The sequence below is a fragment of the Plectropomus leopardus genome, chromosome 1, assembly GCF_026936395.1.
Source record: "Plectropomus leopardus strain MGB_pleo_1.0 chromosome 1, ASM2693639v1, whole genome shotgun sequence".
Taxonomy (NCBI): domain Eukaryota; kingdom Metazoa; phylum Chordata; class Actinopteri; order Perciformes; family Serranidae; genus Plectropomus; species Plectropomus leopardus.
Window position 1 is genome coordinate 12,352,332 of NC_142176.1, and position 21,975 is coordinate 12,374,306.

General features: G+C 39.3%; 2 long non-coding RNA genes across 4 annotated transcripts in view; one reads left to right on the plus strand and one right to left on the minus strand.

Moving 5' to 3' along the window:
• Nucleotides 1-14,571, minus strand: part of LOC148190372 (uncharacterized) — a 63,459-nt gene extending 48,888 nt beyond the window's left edge. Inside the window, exon 1 of the long non-coding RNA XR_015777424.1 lies at nucleotides 14,429-14,571. This is a non-coding gene — a long non-coding RNA (uncharacterized LOC148190372). The remainder of the gene's footprint in view (nucleotides 1-14,428) is intronic.
• The window catches only part of LOC148190371 (uncharacterized), a 185,081-nt gene that overhangs the window by 158,064 nt on the left and 5,042 nt on the right, over nucleotides 1-21,975 (plus strand). Inside the window, exon 4 of one of the 3 annotated variants that reach the window (XR_015777419.1) lies at nucleotides 19,101-19,211. The exons of 1 other annotated variant lie outside the window; for it this stretch is intronic. This is a non-coding gene — a long non-coding RNA (uncharacterized LOC148190371). Of the gene's footprint in view, nucleotides 1-10,651; nucleotides 11,018-19,100; nucleotides 19,212-21,975 lie in introns of those variants that run through there. One more of the 3 variants, XR_015777423.1, reaches the window with a different exon arrangement.

Here is a 21,975-nt window from a genome sequence, read left to right on the forward strand (position 1 = left end):
AGAGGTTAAAAATATCCCTGAGCAGACTTCTGCTCTGTCATCGCTCCCCCTTTGATTGATGGCAGGATGTGTCATTCCTATCATTGTTTTTTTTTCTTTTCTTTTTTTCTGGATCCCCTCAGCTATTTCATGAGAATATGTTAATTTCACATTCCAATTAAGAGGAAGTCAGTCAAAGGAGGTGAGACGAGGTTTAATGAGAAATAATTGGAAATTTTTCAGCTTTTTGCTGTTGCACAAAATTGAAGGGCAATATGGTTAGAAGTCTGTGTTCAACCAAATTAATTTAATTAATATCTGCAGAAGTAAACAGTAATGCAGGAAGATGAATTCTTTGAAAGGAATGTTCCTCATAATAATGGCTTATTAGCAACCATCTTGGGATTCTGTGTAAAAATTATATTCTGAAAAGCACGAAGTAGTAGAGCTGGATCACATTTTACCCCAAAAATTGCAGCCTTTGCTAATTTTAGGGCTAATTTATGACAAGACCTTATAGGCTGTTTTAGGGTTTGGTGCCTGACAGACAAAGAGAATAAGAGAGCGTGTGTTGGCCAGATGCCACACACACACACACACAGTCAGCTGGACATTTTTATTAGGTGTGTATCTGTGTAAGTACATTCACATGTGTATGTCTGTGTGTTGTGGGTGCATGTGTGTTAGTATGTGTGTGTGTGTGTAGGTGGTCATGCAATGCCGCGGGTCATCAATAATGTATCAGCTCTACTCTCATGCATTTAACACTTGGATTCACTTGATTTACTCATCTGGCTCCTCCACCACAGGGGGATAAAGTTATCATTAAAACATCTCCTTCCTTCCCTTCTTGCTCAACAAATTTACCTTTAAAGTGAAAAAAATTGGTGATATGGAATAAATCCCTCAGTAAGTACCAAAAGGAGATGCAGATAGCATAACACATACAGTTACCCACTGAGAAATATTTGACTTTGAATCATCCATGAAGTGGGGAATATCATAGTCTGGCATGCAGCACAGCTGTGCATAAAACAAATTAAAAGTGGAACCAATTTTAATTAAAATGGAAATTTAAAAGCCAATTAAGTATAATTCTGTCACTAGATACAGTATGTAATATATGAGCTTGTTTGCATATGAAAGGCACCTGGAAAGGGTGAGCATTCAAATTAATTTGTTTTTTTGAATATGGATATCTCTTAGCCTCTGAAAGTCAGCCCTGGAAATTTAAGTCTGGACGACAGCCACTGAGAAGTAATTGAGCCTGGCAGCTGGAAGCAGGACCAATCACTGAGCTAATGGGAGTGGTTCAGATTATATGACTTGGCGGTTCCTTAAAGTTTACCTCCAAGCACATTTTAAAGTATGTAAAAATACTCTGTTATGATTAGTATTTTCTTTAACATGGTTTTCCTACATAGAAGGTAAAAAACAAAACAAAAGAAAACAAAAAAAATACTGGAAATGAGCTGGAAGCATATATGCTTTTTTTTTCCTCATTGAGAAACTCTGGATCTGGCCTCCTTCCGGTCCACAACTACTGCTTGTGGTAGGTTCCTTTGTGCTTCCTCCCAGCCCTCCAGGAGATGCGATGGGCATTGAAGCCAATTTTTTGTATTGGCCAAAAGGTAGAATTAAAACTTCTGAGTCGGTCACATGATGCCTTTGGGTCCCAAAATACATTTTCTTATAGACATACACTAAAAAGGAGACATGGGTAAATCATTGAATACATTTTTTTAAACATAACAATCCCCGTAAATGACAAATTTCACAATGGGGATATGATCCATTTGGTCTGATAACTTTTCAAAAGTTCATAAGAGGCACACGATTAATTTATTTGATCCCCATTCTAATTAGTGCTGTGCTAAAGAAATAGTAGGGAGCTTGGCTGATGGAAGTCTCCAAAGATCTTGCTCTATGGATCCAATGATGTGGAAGATCCAGGTGATTTTACACCTGCAAAGTTAAACTTTTTTGGTTTTAAGTGCCACTGAGCAACTTTCATTGGAATAAACGCAAAACCAGCCTCCAATTCTATATCACTTTATACGTCCATGCTTTCTCAATTCAATTCAATTTAATTATTTGTCCCAGTGGGCAATTTGTGTTACAGCATGTATACAAATATAGGAAAATGCAAAAAGCACAAACAATATGACACAGAAATATACAGCAGCAACAACAGACATTAATATGTGCACAGGGTGACCTGCACCTGTGCACATTCAAGCTCCATCTCAAGAGGAGATTAGTAAGTATCCACCATAACTCCATAGGGCCTGCAATAATTAAGTGAGCATTAAATATGGCATCCCCCAAAAACATATCTATTTCCAATGTATTATACGTCATCACCATCAACATGTTATGACAGTCACAATGATGCAGCATTAGGAACAGCACCATCAATGCCGATGCTGCAATATAGCACCCAAGTACATTATTTACAGTCACTGCCACTTTATCATCATCCTCATCATCATCACCACAAGTATAACTGCTGGCTCAGTGCTTCAGGTAGTAGATTGAGCGGTGAAAGACCAGTGTGTATCAAAATGACTCGCCTCAATGTTAGAGCAAACGTCAGATTCAGCTACATGTTTGAAAAAATTACCCCAAAATCAGCAAGACATTAGTAAAAAGTAAATTACCTTAAAATTAGTTAAAAAAAAAAAAGAAACAAAAAAAAACAAAAAACAAGGCAAAGCAGACTTGTAGAAAGTTCTTAGAAATATAATAATTCTGTAACATAATTTTAAATATGTAATTATGATAGTTATTAATGAATTTTTCCAAAGCTTTTTTATAATTTTTCCCTGGACATTTTTCTCTGTTTTTTCCCAAGCTTTTTTGAAAAATAATTTTTTCTAAATGTATTAATTTCCTGCAATTTTCCCCCACATTTTTTAAAAGAAATCACACCAGTTTTCTTATAGTTCAAAGGTTTAAATGCTTGTGTAAGCCATCTGAAAACAGCACGAGGTAGTGATGTTGATCCAGATTTAAAGGGTTAATTGTATTTTTCCCAGCTCACATTTTAATTTCAGATTTTTAGGAAGTGCACAGATAATGCCTCCTTCAGAAGAATGTGAAAAGACATCTCTAGTGACAAACTTTGCACAGATACAAGTCAGTAAAGTCAATGTCAAACATATGAGGGGACAAAAACAGAAGAAAAACATGTTTGGTTTTTTTTAGGGGAGGGGGACTTGAAACTCTACAGCTTCATGGACATTTTTTTTAACGAAATGCTGGATATGAAAAATAGCAATCTGTTCCAAAACACAGCTACTGTGTTTTTCCACTTTTGAAATTCATCCATGTTGGAAGGTTTCTGTGTAAAGGAGCGCAGTTGTCAGTCATATACTTGAAATGACTCCCAGAAATGCTCATTGAGCTCTGCCAGACCACAAGCAAAGTGTGTGGTTATGAGTTCATGCACTGTTAACGCCTGGAGCAGACTCAACAACACAAGTGAAGTTCAGGTCATCTTCCATCTTTCAAAAAGATGATATTTTTCCCCATAACAGATCACTGCAGGTGCATTGCTGAAGCTGGTCTACTGTATGTGAGGTCACATTTCATCACTCGTTTTCACAACTGTTTCTTCACTCTTTCAGTTATGTCTGTTAGTGTGGTTACATTCATGTTTCTGTTATTTTACATGCACATAATGTTTTCTCTTTGGCTACAATACATTAGCGTAGATTTATCATACCTTTTATGTCAATCACGATTGTTGATAAGCGTGCAGATGCTCTGTCTTGTCTTGTCTGAATCTTTGTGTTACAAGGTGTTGTTTCTATCACCCGTATTGAGCTCAGCACAGATGTATGAACCTCTGTGTACAGATGAATGTGAGTTTGATTAACCATTTGAAAGCTGAGCAAAGTTGCTGATTTTTTTTTTTCAAAAACACTGGAAGAAGTTACAACTTATGAGTTACAAGAAAATTACCAGAAATTTACCAAAAAGAAAAAAAACCAAAACAAACAAAAGGTAAAAGTAAATAAAAAGATTAAATAAGATATTTTAGAATAATACACCACTAGTAATTATAACTATAGGACATTTTCTGTATTTTTTTTAAAATTAATTTCTTCCTCCTTAATAATAGCAGCTAAGACTAATTTTCTGGTCATTTTCTTGTCAACTTTTCCTAATTTCTTGCAATGTGTGGGGCATCTCTTAGGTTACAAAGGTTTAAATGTATGTGAAAGACGCAGCACAAGAAAACTGGTGTCTTTCCAGGTTTCAAAGGGTTAAATATGAATCTAAACCCATTGCAGTACCTCTTTATCAGTGTAGGAAGTTTGCATCCTGAATTTAAGATTATTATGTCACTCATTTGTGACCTGACTGTGCCATTTTACTCTCAATAAAACTGTATGTTCACCCAAATGAGCTGGTTTCAACAGGAGCTAATTATTAGTAATTGTAGTCATTATTATTTTGGCTAATGCTTATTATAATCCAACTTTCTACAGCTTTAAAGGTCAGGCCGAAGTCACAGCTGACATAAGGGGATTTGTCCGTGTCCTTTGTTGAAAAAGAAAAGAAACAGATAACCAAACGAAAAGAACAGAAAGTGGGAAGTGAAAAGAACAGGAGAGAAAATGGATGATTGAAAGAGTGGAGAAGAAAACAGATGATTGGGAGAACAGAGGAGAAAAGAAATAGATGGAGTCTGGAGAGAGGGATAGGTGGAGGAGGTGGTGGAAAGGCCTGTTTATGTGCAGAAACATTAATCTCTGTCAGTCTGTTGGTCAATATTGTCTGTGGTCTCGACCATTGGATGTCGCTGTAAATGATTGATATGGCAATAACCTGTTTACCCAGGTGGCTTAAAGCAGTGGTATTCTTGCCAATATTGAATAAACAGCACAAATCTACTCTCCTCTGCAATAGTATACGATCCAAATGCCTGTGTGTGTGTAGAAACCCACACACAGGCACACACTCCTCAGGGGTACATCAGTGGTGGTGGTAGGGCTGCAGGGTGTTGCTGGGGGGGGAAAAAAGATTCTTCAGCTGGATAAGTTCAAAAATCTGTCCTGCGGAAGTGCCCTTGAATAAGGAGTTGAATCCCTACTTAATTCACCTCCTGTTTTAGTTGAAGCTGCACTCACTCAGACACATCTTCATCATTTCCAGACAGGATATTACTACTGAGTCACTGTTTATTAATTTTTAGGGCTGGAGTTATGCCCAACTGGCACTGGATAGAGAGCAGGAACACATCTAGACAGACTGCCAGTCCATCACAGAGATAGCAAACTCACATTCATACCCTAAAAGTTTATGAAAATACAAACACTTATGTCTCTACTCTACCTTCCAAGTCCAGACTTTTAGTAGACCATTTTACTGCCTCTTCAAGGACTTCCATTATTCTACTGTTATACTAGCTGTTCTTTGTAAAAGTTACAATCACGAAATTGGGAGATACAGTTCTTCCGCCTGGCAGCAAGGTAGTAACAGTGCCAAATTGTCGTCTGTGTAAAGCATAAAGCATATATAAAGATGGGTGATGGGTCTTTATCTCCAATATGCAAAAGTGAAAACAAAATATCCCAGATATGACTAGTGACATTTTTTGGAGTCAGAGTCTGCGCATTAGTGATCTCCATGCTGTTGAAGTTCCTGCAGCAGCACCATGGATCGCGAGCAGACTGATTGGCACACATAGTTGTCAGTTATGATGTCAAAGGCCCTTTTTATGGCATCAAATAAGTAATTAAAACCAGTCTTATCCTAAAAACCATCTTTGTAAAAACTGATTTGGCCTGTACTTTGAGTTTTTAGTTTGTCCCATGTCCCATTCACAAACATGGAGGGAATGGGTTAATGAGCCATACTGCAGCCATACACCAGGGGACGATCATGGCAGCTTTACTTTTGGAGAGCTGTGATGTCATCCATCTTTAAATACAGTCTATGGTGTAACAGGGACAGCTGGCAGTATGGGACCGTGGCAGGAAAAGGGTATGACGTTTTAACGACATGTTATGTGTGAGAGATTTAAAAAGCAGCAAGCAGCAGTTAGCAGCTAATTCAATGAAGATTATCAGCAGCTGAAAATGTCTGCAAATTGTGAGGTTCAGGAACTCTTTACCTTCTGAGCAGAGGGCGAGATTAACAGCCATATAACAGGGACGGTAAATGATTGTTATTGCTGTGTAAGTTAAACTAGAGCCTGATGCTGTTGTGTTGCCCATCATGCCACTTTTGCTTCCATGATGCAGGCATGCTGTCCAAAATCTGACAATTAGGCAGCATGATGCCTGCATTGTTTAAAACGCAAAGGTGCCTCAATGAAGAGACTTTGTAGGGCCCATATCACTTGATCACTTTATGAGAATGGCTAGTGACACAAACACATTGAAACAGGAAAACATCCCACATTCTTGTGTCTATGAGTGACAGTTCCAACTAACGAACCACGCAGCGGCTGCTGACATTTCTGCTCTTATAAATCAGTATCTCTGAGGTTACAGTGAAGTATCCAGAAGGGCCAGCTGCCCTCTGTGCACTAAATGACCTGCATCTGGATTAGAGCTGAAGGTCTACTGAGAGGCAGCAGGAGATAAGATGTAGTGCCACTCCCGAGGCCTCAGCCCCTGGCAGAGTCACTTCGACTTTTCCTCTGCTGTCTACACCGTCTCCACCCACCTCAGGGCTGCTGGTGTCTGAGCTGGCCATCTTATCAGCCAGCACTGCTATCCCAGTACGTGCATACACACGCACACACACACACACACACGCACGCACGCACGCACACACACACACACACACACACACACACACACACACACACACACACACACACACACACACACACACACACACTGAGCAGAGTGCCTCTAAATGTAAACAGATTAGATTTACTATTGACCAGCTTCCAGTGAACTATAGGAAACTTCCATCATCTCATTACAAGATGCATTATGCTGTTAGGTTGTTTGTGTACTGAAATGTTTTTACAGCAAAGCTTGACACAACACCACTGTCACACACTGCATGGAAATTTGAAGTGGATTTTCAATGTCTTAAACTTTTGTGTTTCAAGCACCTTAAAAAAAGAATAGAACCCAATTCTTATTATCCACAACTATCAAATTTAATTTGCAATTTCATGACATGCCGTTCCATGCAATGATTCCTTTTTAGCTTTTGCATTTACACAGGTATGTTCTTTCAAAGTTATGCAAATTATGTCACCTTTACATCAAATGCCTTTTTAAGTGATTTCATAGTCTCAGGGAAATTTTCAGTGACATAAGAAATTTACCCTTGTTGTGGCGCGCGCCCATGTTCACTATCATTCAATGTAAGGTCACAAAGATCATCTCAAGCTGTATAGGACACCTTTTGCTTTGTGTGTTTGTTGTTATATGTTTATGTGTTAATATGTTATATTTCTTAGAGTTTGGTGTATTATTTTTTCCATCAGGAGCAGAATGGGAAATTATCTCAAGAGAAATCTAGTGGTAGTTAAAAAAAGTGACCCCGCAAAATCCCCAGTCTGCAAAATTTTATAATCTGTGACTAAAAACTCAGTTGTCTCCAGATAAAATAGGGTGTCAGAATATAGCCTTAAAAGACGTTAAGTCTTGTAGTGAGTGGTACACAAGAATAAGACTGAATGCATAAAAAGTGACAGAAATTAGGAAGACCATCATTAGAGATGATTAGAAATGTGTTCCCGTTAATTGTTTTCTTAACATTTTATATACTGAAAAAAATTAATTAATTTATTATTTATTTATTTGTGTTATTTTGCATCCTTTATTATACTATATACTTATAATGGATATAAATAAAAACATACTATTATTGACATATAGCGGCTTGACATTATTACTAATTTCTCATGTTGAAATTCCTTTTTAAAAAATATTATATTCAATGTAGTTAAACTGCTCTAATCCAATGATGTTTACAATGTTGTAAGTGATGTTTTTCATCTTTGCACATGTTGTAAAACTAGCAGCTCCTAAGCCTTTTTAATGCTTGCTGAAAGTACATCCAAACATTTGTTGATAGTGGCTTAGACCTGTTTGTCTATGAAATTAAAATAATTAAAAAACAACCTTTAAGTCAAAATAAAAGTAGACCTTCCCCAAAAGGAGCTGCTGCTGCAAATGTTTTGATGAGTTTTAGTGTTTTACATAATGTCACACATATACAGTTGTGTGGTTATGGATGTTTTATGATACATTTTATTTCACAAGCAAAGAGACTTTAAATATGCTAATGTAATTTTATTCTTCCAAACTTTTCAATGTAAGAATGGCAGACTGAGAGGCTGTGCTGAACCACCTTCCATTATATATTTCACAATGTGTGGCTATTAAAGGAGATCTATTGCTGGCAAGCTACTGCATGCAAAGACATTAATTATACAAGCCCTGGTCCCCAATGCTCAACAGTATTGACTTTTTACCTGCTTTAGCCATTTTCTATTCAAGCTAATTAAAAATTTTGTATGACTTTTCCTATTGTAGAAGAAAGGGATGCTTCCAGGCTGCATGGAGCTGCAAATGGAATGAAGATGTAATAAAGCTTAAATAGGAGGAGGGCGAGGCCTTTCTTACCAAAGTGTCCTCTTATTCATACATGTTCTGGGTCTTGCAATAAATAGCTAATTTCCAGCCAGAGATTTCTTAAAGCATCACACACCTTTTTTTTGCAAGTATGTCATAAGTCCTTGAGAAGCAAAGAAACATCTGGGCATTGTCAAAGAGTGGTGGTGTCTATCTAAATAGAACTTACAGTACTGAAACACCAAGCCAGCAGTTGGCTGTCAGCCGTCCGCTGCCATTGAGTCATCATCATCGAGTGTCTGTGGCCGACAATTGCTTGCAGTTTGTGCACTGAGTCCAGCACTATAGGTATCAGTCAGCCCTTATCAGCAACTGCTCTGCTGACTCTGTACGGTGAATTGGTGGCAGATGCAGGGAGTGAGAGAGACTGTCTCAGTGTGTAACTTAGCAAATCAGTATTTTTTACCTATTTGGTACAAATGTTGTTTATTCACTCTGTTGATTGTGTCTTTTCTCCTTCAACAAGTGAAATGGTTACAAAGCCAGAGCAACACACATTTTAGATAATCTGAGATTGTTCCAACAGATTGACATTGGCAAGACAGGATATCCTGGTTTGCCCTCCTGCTGTGTGTTTTGCAAGTGGCAGCTATTATAGAGGGGGCTAGTCCAAAAGTAATACAATTTGCATTCAAGGATTATGTTGCTGATGATGGTTGTAAAAGGACAATGGCCATATCCAAGTATTACAACTCAAAAATCAGACATTTGTACCATTTGACTCCCCCTGACGGCTGACTTGATGACCGCCCAATAACTTCAACTTTCACTACAAAACCAACATAACAAAGAAAGGAGTGTGTCTTTTATACTAACTAAGTTGCTTTTTGACTGGTCAAATGTCAGCTACAAAGCTTGTTAGGAAGGTAACATTTGACCAGATAATCAAAATTTCATATGACTTGTGAATTACTTACTTACTTACCTGTGACTTGCACATGTGGGACTTACTCCCTGCTCTGGTATTTTGAATGACAACTCACAACTTACTGTATACTCGCATGATGTTGCCCTTGTAGTTAAAGTGCAACTGTGGTTGAAAACATGACAAAGCACTTATCACTTGATCAGTCAGCCTTTGTGGATGCTTCTTCTTTGAGGTCAGTTTGTTTTGACAGTGTCCAAAAGTGTGACTGAGAAAGACAGGGGCAATCCTGAGCCACACTGAGTACTTTTACTGATATGATCTGCAGGTAGATCATTCACTTTATGAACTATGTAATTCATTTTTTGCCATTTGGAAAATTATTTCAGGAATAACTGTGTTTATGTGTGCGTACACCTGCATTCATTATTAAATGTGTATGCCTGCCTTCCAGTAGTTGCCTTGGACAAAGAAAATACACTTTCATTGGTAGTTTTGTAAAGACCTGCCTAAATGAGAGACATAGTGTATCAGAGTGGCAGGGGGGACTTTCAAAAGAACGTATCAAAAAATGTATTAACAGGATGTTATTCTCCTTGAAGAGAAGAAAACCTTGTAGCTGGTATTTTTATCAGATGAAAGATGGAGCTGAGGAGACCTTCCAACCTCATCTTTGTGTTGATGAGAACGGGAGGAGATACGAAAACAGTTTTCTTTGTAGAGCTAGGAATGAGCACGGCTTGTTGAAAAAGGCCCCCTTGTCAGCCAGAGACCTCAGTTAATATATTTTGGAGAAAAAGGAGTTCGGCTCGCTATGTAGCAAAGGAGGATAATCAGTAGAAGTCTGCCATATATTAAATGAGCATCCGTCTAAACGAAGTTGTGCTTGTTTATAATTTGCATTGTAAATTAACCCAAATTTGCAGTTTTCATGAATATGCACGGCCTTTTCCTTTTGCAGCCAAAAGAGGACACTTTTGGCTTCATGTCCTGTAGCCTATTTAAGCTTCATCTCTCACTGTGGGAGGAAAGACCATGTGGTTGTGGGTTCTCTTTGCATAAAATGAAAGCCAAATGTGAAGTGGCACGTTAGAGATCTTTGTAGAAAGAAAGCTCTGAGTTGAGTGAGCCAGGAAATAAATACACAGTTTTGAAAATAGATCCTCCCTACAACCTCTCCGTATGGTTTCAGTGAGAAGAATGAACACTACAGTCAGCCACAGCTTGTGCCCAGCATAAGGACATCAGGAAGACGGTGTTTACACTTGTTGAAGAGAGTGCACAAGCTGGGCCAAACCATTGCTCCAACTTTTCTACAGGTGTCTCTTTGTGACTGAATGTGCATTAGCATAAAAAGCATAAATGATGCCATAAATACTCCGAAAAATATTGTAAATGGGAGAATTTTGCTGTTTTCTCATATTTTTGGGGATTTATTTCTGTGGTTCCTGTCAAGATGTCTGAATTGCTGTAGTGTAAATCATGTTTTTAATTTTCTTGTCATTAGCATATCTATGTATCTATGTATTGATTTGTTTATTGTGTGTTTGTGTGTGTATTACTGTGGTTGGCATCTCACAATAGGCTACCTTGGTGCTCAAAAATACCATTCAGGTTTGGCGAGTTGCCATGGTGCCAACTTGGCCTAATATGTTGATGACACGCCTGTCTATTTACCAAATCTTAATGAATGTGGTACATTCATTAAGATTTCTTTCAAATGGTGAAGTGTTTTTTTTTTGTTTGTCCTCCAAAATAACCTCTAAAATGGATTGAATATTTGAAGACCGTTGCATCCTCTATACTTACTTACATTTTACTATTTAACGTCATAAAGATACAGTGTTGTACCACATAAGCCTAGTCCATCAATGTTATTATGAGGCTGTAAAGGATATACATTCAGACAGCATACCAAATATAGATTTAACTAATGCAGCTTTCTTTTGTCATAAATTTGTTGTACTTTATTTATGTTCTACTTGTTTGCCCCAAGCCTGTTATTCTTCAATTTTTGGCCTATACATAATGGATGCTGTGTGAGTGATTCAGGGTGGAGTTTGGTTCTGGGGCTTGCAGGCATTGCAGCGAGATAGAGTAAGGAAAGGAAAGGGAGACAGAGAGAGCGGCAGACTGACCGAGAGTCTGAGCCAAGCCTTGGCAACTGAGCAAAAAAAGAGATTATTTGCCTCAGAGAAAAGGAGAAGAAATCATGGTGGACAGTAGGAAAAACCTCTGTTTGTGACCCCTGTCTGGTGCTGAAAGATATGGAAGACATTCAAGTTTTTGAAGTGCTTTACATCTAAACGGTATAGAGAGGTTTCCCCGCAACATGACATTTTGATCCAAACATTCCCTGTGCCAGCATGTAGTGTCATATCTTTTTTTTTTCTTTTCTTGTTACCACTGATAACTGCCTAAAGGTACACTGTGCTTGCCTGATGGGTAAAAAACATCGTCTAGACTCATTGTAATCACTCCTAGAGGAAGAAATTTATCATAAGAGATGAGTCACAGAAGCCCCAACAGACTAATTGACCAATACACACACACACACACACACACACACACACACACACACACACACACACACACACACACACACACACATTTTACTCCCTTCATCTTGAGAGACATTCTGAGAAATACAAAAAATCACAAAATGAAGTAGATCAGACAGGTGAGGAGTGTGTGGGTTCAAACAGTGCTAGGCCGCAATCAGTCCGACATTCACACTGCAGGAAGACATCTCCCCATTTACAGAAATGGAACCACTGTGTTGGCACAATTCAAAGGGCCTTAACAAACAACATGCAGGGTCATCTGGCAAAAGAAGTTTGATATGACTCAGGCACTGCACTGGCCAATCAAACATACTCTGTTTACCAAATAGTTGTAACAGAGGGTAAAAGGATAGGTGCCCTGATGACCAGAGTTGTTGTAAAATCCTGTCTCATAGTATTAAAAAACCACTGTGCAGTTTCTTTTGGCATCTGACAAGCCTTCAAATTCATGGATCCATCACTCAAACTAGCCTTCCTGGATCATATTTCGTCTCTCTAGCATCCGACATAACAGTCTGATCTCATTCTCAAGTGATCAAATACTGACATTTTGTCATGCCCCTTAATACCAATGCCGAATGAACCCCTTAGCAGGCTTTAATCCAACTCCAATGTAACCCAACTGCAGCAATATTTGATGCAGAGGGCAGCTGCTGAAGTATAAAGACACAGAATTTCCACATATTGTGGAGGGGGTTAGGTGAATGGGTCAAACAAACAACAAACTTTCCCTCAGGAGATCGCTGTTTGTGTCCTGTGTGAAAGCAAAAGTCAATGTTGTTTGTACGTAAAGTTACATAACCCACATAGGGGTGTCATGTTGTTTGTCACATAGGTATGTTACTCACATAATGTATATGCGTCACATTACGCTGTGTCTAAATGCAACCCCTGAAACAAAAAATTGTTTTAACTGAAACATAATCTTTTTTTCTAACCCTAACCAAGTAGTTTTTTGAGCAAACCTAACAGCAATAGCTTCACAACATTAACCGCATGTTACACCATTTTTCACCACGGGAAAGCCTTCACATCACAAACAGTCGCTAAAAGGCACCCTGTAAGTTGCTATGAGACACAGAGGGGGGTGTGACAAAGTGTCAGCATTTGCTGACTTGGGAATGAGAATTGATTGCCGACAAAACGTCTGCTTTTTTTTTTTTTTTAACAAAGTGCTGTTTCTAGGTCTGAATGTGTAATTAATATATCCATGAGTGCACTGTTTGTTACAGTTTACACTCAAAATCCAAATTCTCATACTTCACTTTACCTTCTCGCTAATCTTAAAGTAAGGAGCAGTAAGGAGCCATCATGCAGGGCTGACGCTGCTAACAGGAGGCTGATCGACAGTCTAAGAGTTTGGGAGTGTCTTTCGCTTGGAACCATTCTTCTTCCAAGTATTGATCCAGGGCAAGGCTAAAGCTGATAGCTGAGCTGCAACCAGCTTGGGAGCTAACTCCCGGTGTTCCTGGTGCTGACAGACAGGCCCAGACCTGCATCATTATTACAGCACTAAGCATTGGCAGTCAGGCTGCACTCTCTCCTCTCTTAGCCCATGATAAACTACTGACGGGACTCCAGGCAGATAGGTTTTTCAGCATACATCAGCTCCAAAAAGCACATCAATTATTCAACCTTACAGTGGCCTATTGTAATTACTCTGCATTGATAGGCTGCCAGCCATCACGACCATAAGTCAATGAAATAAGCAACGAGATGCAAAAACTGTACTCCTGCGGCACTGCCAAATGCAACCTGATTAGGTTGTCCTTGTAGCCGGCAGGACACTAAGCCACAGAGACTATATGAAAGGAAAAAGAAAAAAGCATGCACACATCTGTATGACAGCATTGATAGATGCCACGCTGGACTAGCGGATGTAAATGCTGCTTCTTGTTTCTTGACATAAATTTTTAATGTAGCCAAATCTAATCTGTGACTTGCTGGGCATCTTAATGCGCCATGACTAGTAAAGAGTGGAAGTCACGATACGCACCGAGGGAGTCCGTTAAAGTAAGTGATCAAAAGTCATCAACAGGCTGACAAGCTAATAGACTGACATGTACACACAAACACAGACACACAGACAAATGGACAGACCCACGCTCAGAATCAGAGTTCAGAATGCTAATCAATGTCTTCCTGTTTACATTTCTCATGACTGTCTCCTTGCCTTCACTTTCACAAAGCCCCTGTAATCTCCACAGAATATAGATTGGTTGCTCATCAGTCTGCGCACGAGCTAGTCATACGAGATAGCAGACAGGGATTGAGGAGTAAAAAGGACAGAGAGAGAGGAAGAAAGAGCGAGACAACCCAGTCTCACCTCTTTAGTTTTATCGGACAAGCACATGCACTCTCAGTGGAGAGAGGGAAAAGAGAGGAAAGAAAGAAAGGTGACTTACTTCTGAGCGAGGGTGACGGCAGACAAAGAGTAGGTGCTCCTGTGCGTCTCTGTGAGCCTGATTGAGACGTAACAGCCTCCACTGACACAGATGGAGAGAAAGAGACAGGGGGGAAAAGAGAAGGAGAGTGGCGAAAGAGATGAAGAGGGAGACTGGAGGCTTGACTCAGAGCGCTGGCTTTGCTTTGTAGTGTATACTGTGGAAGTGCGTGTGTGTATGTGTGTGTTGGTGCTCTATTTTTTTTGGTTCAGAGAGATTCCTTGGATGGACTCTGTAACCAACTTGCTCCTGAACCTCTTGTTCTCTCGGTGCTTGCATTTCCACCATGTGTGCATACAAACACACAAACACAGCCTTTCCAAGTTGCCGTATCACACAGCTGGAGTGTTTAGCACAACTCAGATAATGCCATATTCTGTTGGCTTTTTTTTTCACCCCCCCTCTCCCTACATACTGATTCATAGGCAAATAATGAAAGCATCTCTGCCCAGAGCAGGCAGGGAGTTTCAGTGTTTTGAAGAGATAAGGAATTTGGGCTCCATTCACACCAGAAACAGACTGAGACAAATTGATCCCCTCATTCTCTCGGTCAGTTGTTTGTAAGTGAGAATAATGCCGAGAGCTGTCAGTTCAGTGATACACTCACTGATATCCAAACATTATTATTATAGCTTGTTTAAATTTTTTCTTTTCTTATTCCATAGAGTCAATTTGAGTCAAATTGAGCATCCTGCCCTCGGAGACACACATAGAAATCTTTAGAGGAGCGGAAGCTTTTGCAGCATGCAATTAGCCCTTTGTGGGGTTATTGTTGTGGAGAAGCCATAGAAATCTGGAGCATAATGATGGCAGGTGTGGAATTAGCGTTGTCTCGTTTCCACGCCGCTGCTGTGGAAGCTCTTACTGAACAATCTTCTCTCAAGTTTGTAGCGCTTTTTTTTTAGCATCCCAATGACAGAAACTTTCAAACAAAGACGTCAGCTGTGACTGCTGCTTGGCATGAACACCGATGTAATGAATATTAAGCAAGCATGGGTGGATTTTGCAGACTGGCTGGATGCGAGCCTTCTTGTTCTCTTGCGAGGCCCATGACAGATTGTCAGGATCACCTTGTTTTTTTAAGCTCCTGAAAAAATGCTGACTGTAACCTTACATGTCAATGCCTTAAATTAGCCTCTCTTCTTGTTTTATTTTCCCCCTCGCTCCTTTTCCACCTAGCATCTTTGTAGGTAATTCCATCCTGCCACACCCACAGCAACCTAGTTTTATAAAAGCAGGATGAATATGATCGCTCTGACCGTGCCATCTTCCCCTTTTCTCTTTCAAAAACTCTTTGGGCTGCGGTCCACTAAAGCATGGACTCTGTCCTGTAACCAGACCAGTATTTCTCCCTGGGGTTTGGGGATTTATTGCCTGTAGCATTTATGGAGAGGTCCCAGTTGGAGATGAAAGCACATGCACACACAAACACATATAAACACAGAGGAAAGGAGGTTAGAAATGCTAATTCAGACACACAGACGGGGGGTGTAAATCCAGTCCTCATTGTGAATTCAGCACGTTGGTTGTATTGTGCAGCGGTGAGCCCCTTTATTCAATTGAGCTGCCATCCATCCTGGCTATGGCATGGAGCAGGCACGTACAGGGAGCTCCCACAGGAGCCTTAGACTCACTCAAACACACAAGGGCTGTTTGCATACACATCAACAGACAGTGTGGGGATACAAAGCCCTATTAGGACTATAATGGCCTGATGCAACTCTCTGTAGGGTCATTATTATCAGCCGAGGAATGCCAAAATGTCGCTTTTAGGAGGGTGGGTGTCTGTGTGCATGAGGTGCTGTCTCTCTGAAGCTGCCCGTGTGTGTGAGTGTGTGTGATTATGAACATGTGCATTCATGAGTGTATGCTTAAGCCATGGTATGTTATAAAACCCCTCCGGATTTAACATATGTGTTACTGTATGTGTGCACACCGATGTGTAGTGTGATGGTGGAAAAGTATTCATAGTAAATAAAAGCTCTGTGAAGGACTGGCGACCTGTCAGTGTTTTACTTTGGAGGACAGTCTCTGTAAAGAGTAAGTGGGTAGAGATCATGGATGAGTGGATGGAGTGAGTGAAGGAACTGAAAAAGAAGTAAAAACTCTTAAGTCAAATCTTTACTTAAAAGGGGTGAAGTACTCCAGTAATAAAAAGAAAGGTCAAAACTGATTTCCTGATATTCTGAATGCTGGTTAATTTGGGACAAGCTCCAAAACACACTGGATGAAACCTAGCATTTTTTTTTAGCATATTATGTACTTTTTTACTGGCTGAGTTATACAAGTACTGTCCATCCCATGACTAAAAGCAGTGTTGTGTACATAGACTGTTTAAAAATAATGGATGTAGCCAGCATGATGTCACCTGTTGGTTGGTGGACTTGCTTGTTAAGGCTTCAAGTTTAACATTTTGTCAGATGCCATCTAGGGTTTTTTTTAATAGCCAAAACTGACCATATTTGGATGAGAGGGCGGAGCTGTGGAGGTACGAGTGATGGCTCAGACTCATACATTGTAGTGACACCTCAGAGACAGCCTGTCACTCAAAGTGACCCCCGCCCCCTAATTATCATACATTTAAGAAAATAAAATGTAAATAACAGAGTAATATAAACATTCAGTCACTCATGCACTTGCTATAAATGGGAAAATTAGCAACAGCAACCAAAACTTTTTCTTTGTACCAGGCTGTGAACATGTATATTTCCACTGTAAAGTTTGACATTTTAACATGGGGGTCTATGGGGAGTGACTTGCTTCCTCAAGTGGTCATTTGAGGAACTGCAATTTTTGGCACTTCAATTTTGCTTTATTTTTCAGCTCCAGAGGATGACACTTGATTATGTATAAAATTTGGGGAGTCTCTTTTAAGTAAAAGTATTTAAGTATTTTACGAAAGGCTTGTTTAGGTAAACCCTAAGAATCAGAGAGCTGCTGGCATCTTTTTGTACTGGACGTAGTCCAAAGACAACATGTGACACTGTTCCCACTGACTTTGTCAGATAAAGGGTGCCAGAGGGGAGGGACTTAACCCCCAACTAGCTGTCATCATAGTTAACATTGTTTTAATCATTATGAAAGGAAACAATCATGACTTCTCTTAAAATACATGTATTAAAGACATAAAGCACATTTCAATCATGTATCTTCTAATGTCTTCTTCTAACTACAGAACAAATGGTCAAATATTGTCATCATTTTTCTTTTGAGACTTAATTTAGTAGGTTGAAAGGACACTCGGCTCTGCATTCAGTCAACACACATTCATGTCAGGTGAACTCAAGTTTAGAACTTATATAATAAAAACTAGAAAATTTGAAGTTTAATAAAATTGAAATAAAAGCAAAAAATTCACACTGCAGCTGCTGAAAAGTTTTGAGTAGCCTGCCATAAACACTTGGTTCAATGCAGTCAGATGGCTGATATATATATATATATATATATATATGTGTGTGTGTATGTGAGTGTGTGTGTGTGTGTGTGTGTGTGTTTGTGTATTTGAAAGGTCTTTCCTGTTTTTATGTAGTAGAAACTCTGCTTTACAAATAGATGTTGTTTTGTATGAAGAGTTTGTTTTGTACAAGGAGAACAAAATGCTGAATAATGCTTCAACCAGACTGACTATTCAAAGGGCAGAAAGAGAAAAGGATATCTTCGAGTAACACTCAAGTAAATATAAAAGAACTCATCACTCATTTGTGAAAGGCACTAGAAGCTTAGCTTAAAAATGCTTTCAGATTTTAACAGGAACAGGTTCCTGTTTCAGTGTCAAGTGCACAATAATGTCAATAATATGCTGGACTTAGGCAACGTATCGCTTTAGCAAAGCTATTCTTCAAACTTCACAAAAGAAACAGAAGGTTTATCCAGGGTTAGCACTATTGGAGCTGGATCAGGGGGTATCGGGTGATTTGTCAGGCCATAGTTTGTTAGCTATTTAATCTAACCACTGAGTAGACTGCAGAGAACCCAAAGAAAAACAGGTTTCCAAAATATTTAGAGCCCAATTGCACTGTTGTGGTTCAATAATGACTGAGAGTCACTTAAACTTTTCTGGACCTGAAAACAAATTAACAATCGAAAGGTATTCAGGGGAAAAAATGGTTCCAACACTATTCTCTGTGGGGACATTGACTAAATGGCAGTTTGAATCATTAATTTTTCTTTTGGGTACAAAACTACTTAAAACATAAATAATACATTTGGTGTCTGAATTATGCTGTTTTGTTTTTTTTTGTTATCTCTGTTTAGAAAGCCAGTAGTGAAAGAAAGCCAAAAACTTCAACATAACAGGTTATTCCAACCTTTTAAACTGTAATGTATAAATGTATGTTACTGACAAAAGGTTAGTCATTCCCACTAACTTTCTGATGTTCTACAATGTAGGGATGGTAGTTGTCAAATAAATGTTCTGGGGGAAAGATTTTTGTCTAAAATGTGAAGCAAAAGTTTCAAGTAATAAAAATGTAAATGCTCGAGTTTTTAAAAATTGATTATTACTATCATTATTATAATTATTGACATTTCTAGAGTGAATCTGATTAATTGCTGAGTTGCTTTTTTTTTTTTTTTTTTACTATTGACAACTACTGCCATTTAAAATATATGGTTGTTTTTTTTTTTTTACTAGTTCTGTGTGCATCAGCCAAGAGGAAGCTGGCACTGGCCGAATCCCTATTAAGCCTGTGAGAGAGATGGCATATCACCAGCGTATCCCCTCTCATCTGCCCACTGATGGATGGTGAGAACTATAATTGTGATGATTGGTGTGAGGGGCGCACGAGTCTAGAGAGCAGATGAGAGGTGTTTAGCCGGCATAGGTGGGCTGTGGCAGAGCCGCAGCAAGGTGAGCTATGGTCTCTGGCCCCAGTTATTATCAAGCTGAGTTATAGGCCTCCGCCTCCTCCACCAATCTGCACACATTACAATGCCAAGCCACGACACGCAATCTTTCCTTATGCTCTACCTCTAGGATCCACCCATGCCCAGTCTCTCTCTCTCTCTGTTTCCTGTCTCTCACTCTCTTTCAGCCTCTTTAGTTCATTTGTGCACCCACTCTCCATTTATAGAAATACAAGAAATCTAATGAGTCGGAGGTGGATCTGGCATAAATCACATAACCAAAAAGGAAAAGCTGAAATCTCAGTGGAGAACCATCTGCCCAGGTCTTTATGAAAAAGTGCTGCTTCCCAACAAAACAATCTCTATGCCTATGTTTAAACTTGCCAATTCCAAACTAATACCTTGACTGATATTTATTTCAAACATATCAAACAACAAAACAAAACAAAAAGATTAAAAAAAACCAAAATAACAATTAAAATGGATGATGATCTATACAGAACTCAATGATTAGACTCTAATAATAAACAAAAATAGATCTTACATGCTGGAAAATGAGTAGGAGGAAATAAATACCTAAATATGTAATGCTCCTAACCACATAAAATGAACCAGATCTAGCGTAGTATATTAACAAATTTTTTCAAAAAATCCAAATCTTTTCATCCCTAAACAATCTTCAGCTACCCACACTCACAAATCTTTAATAGACATGTGATTTAAATCATTTTTATTCCTATTGGTGTTGCTTTTTTGTCTGATACCAGACAGAATTACACCTTCAGTCTGACACTGTGTTCAATCGAACTAATTTCCTTAGGGTGATTTAGAGACAAATGTATCCGCCTGAATTTAACGTCATTTTAAGTCCACATTGATGCAGAGCCATGCCATTGTTCTTTTCCTGCTGGGATTTTAAGAGGGGAGCAGAGTTAAGTTAGACAAACTACAATTTTTGGTGATAATTATAAGACATATTGATTTAGAACAGTCTTAATAGCATCATCTATCTGGCCTTTAGCGCACGCCATTGTTGTATTTACTCCTTATTCGTTCTGGCAAAGCAGCAACCTTGGGGCTGAAAATTGCAGCCAAAAACCATAGTTCCTCTAATGGCCACTTGAAGCTGGCTCCGGAGGCCAGCCAACTCTCATAGATCCCCATGTTAGCCAGACTTAACTGCAGAAATTCATGTCTTCAGCTTGTTCCAAAAATAGGTTTTGTTCTTTCATGACAATGGTATGGGGAGGGGGTGATGAAATTTTATATAACTCACCCGTTAAATGTTATGAAGGCTTGAAGTTCTGCATAATGAAGGGCAGGTGACTTTGAGTGACAGGCTGCTTTTCAGTCAGATCCACCCCTCGCTCTTCCATAGCTCCAACCCCATGTCCAAATATGGTCACTTCTGGTTCCAAAAAATCAATATAGTGATCGCTGAAACGCCAAAGCTAAGGCTTCAAAACAGGAGTCCACAAACCAATGGGTAATGTCCCGGTAACTATGTCCATTATTTTTACCATCTATGCCCCCAGTGGACCGCTTGTCAAGATGTTAGTCCCGCCCGTGCTGATAATTGGCAAATCCAGTCCCACCGTGGCACTCATTGGTTGTTTTTTTTCTTTTTTCATTTTAACCAACAAATCGCTGTTTCATGTCACATTGACAGAAGAATCAGTCAACTCAAACTCAGTGGAGTGGGCTGATATAAAGTTTTGAACCTAGGCAAGTCACTATGTGTTGCAAAAAAACTGTAGAAGAAAAAAAACAAAGAAATTACTACAAACATATATTAAGCCAAAACAGAATAGAAAATCCTTGCATCAAAATGTCCTGAGCATTTTGAGGCAAACCCAGGACACCAGCTCTCATAAATGACACACCCTCTGCTCTATAACAGCAGAAGACAATAAAGCCATTACCATATATAACAGGGTTACCATATGTGAGTGGCAGGGAGGCATCATTGCTCATATGACATTCATTGTGTTGCTGCCTGCTGGTGCAGAATGCTGACATGCAATGACTGGCAAAAGTCAGCAGGAGCCCTGCTGTCTCTCACCCTCACCTCCTGCTGGGGAGGCCTGTGTCTGCACCCTGTAAGGGAGGGGAGGAGGAGGAAGAGGAGACAGACGGAGAGGGAGAGAGAGAGAAAATCAAGTTAGGGCGAATGGAACAGGCCATATCCATCTTGTCCTTCTCCTTATGAATATGTAAACCAGACAGGTCAAGTAGGCATCAATGACTCTCCTCCCCCTGGAATTAAAGGCAAGATGAGGAGAGGAAAGAAAGGAGTGCTCCCTCTGATGCTTTCATCCAATAATAGTGGATCTCTCTGTGGCATGTTATAGATACCTTTGAGGTGTGTGTGTGTGTTTCGTTTTGTATCCATGCATGTCACTGTGTTACAAATGGAAAAGCCCAGCAGTCATTTATTAAATACAATTGTTACCAGAAAATTGCCTTTTCGATAACTGTCTACAGTTTTGTCACATTATGGAAATTCAGAGGAGAAAATGTACAGAGCCTTCGGCAGTTCTTCGTCCCTTTCGGCGGTGTAATGTGGTTGGGGTTTCTCTGTTTTTTCTCAGATGTGGAGGGAGGACTTGAAAGCCTTAATATCATGAAGCTCATGCCAAAACCACTCCCTTCCCCTTTCTTTT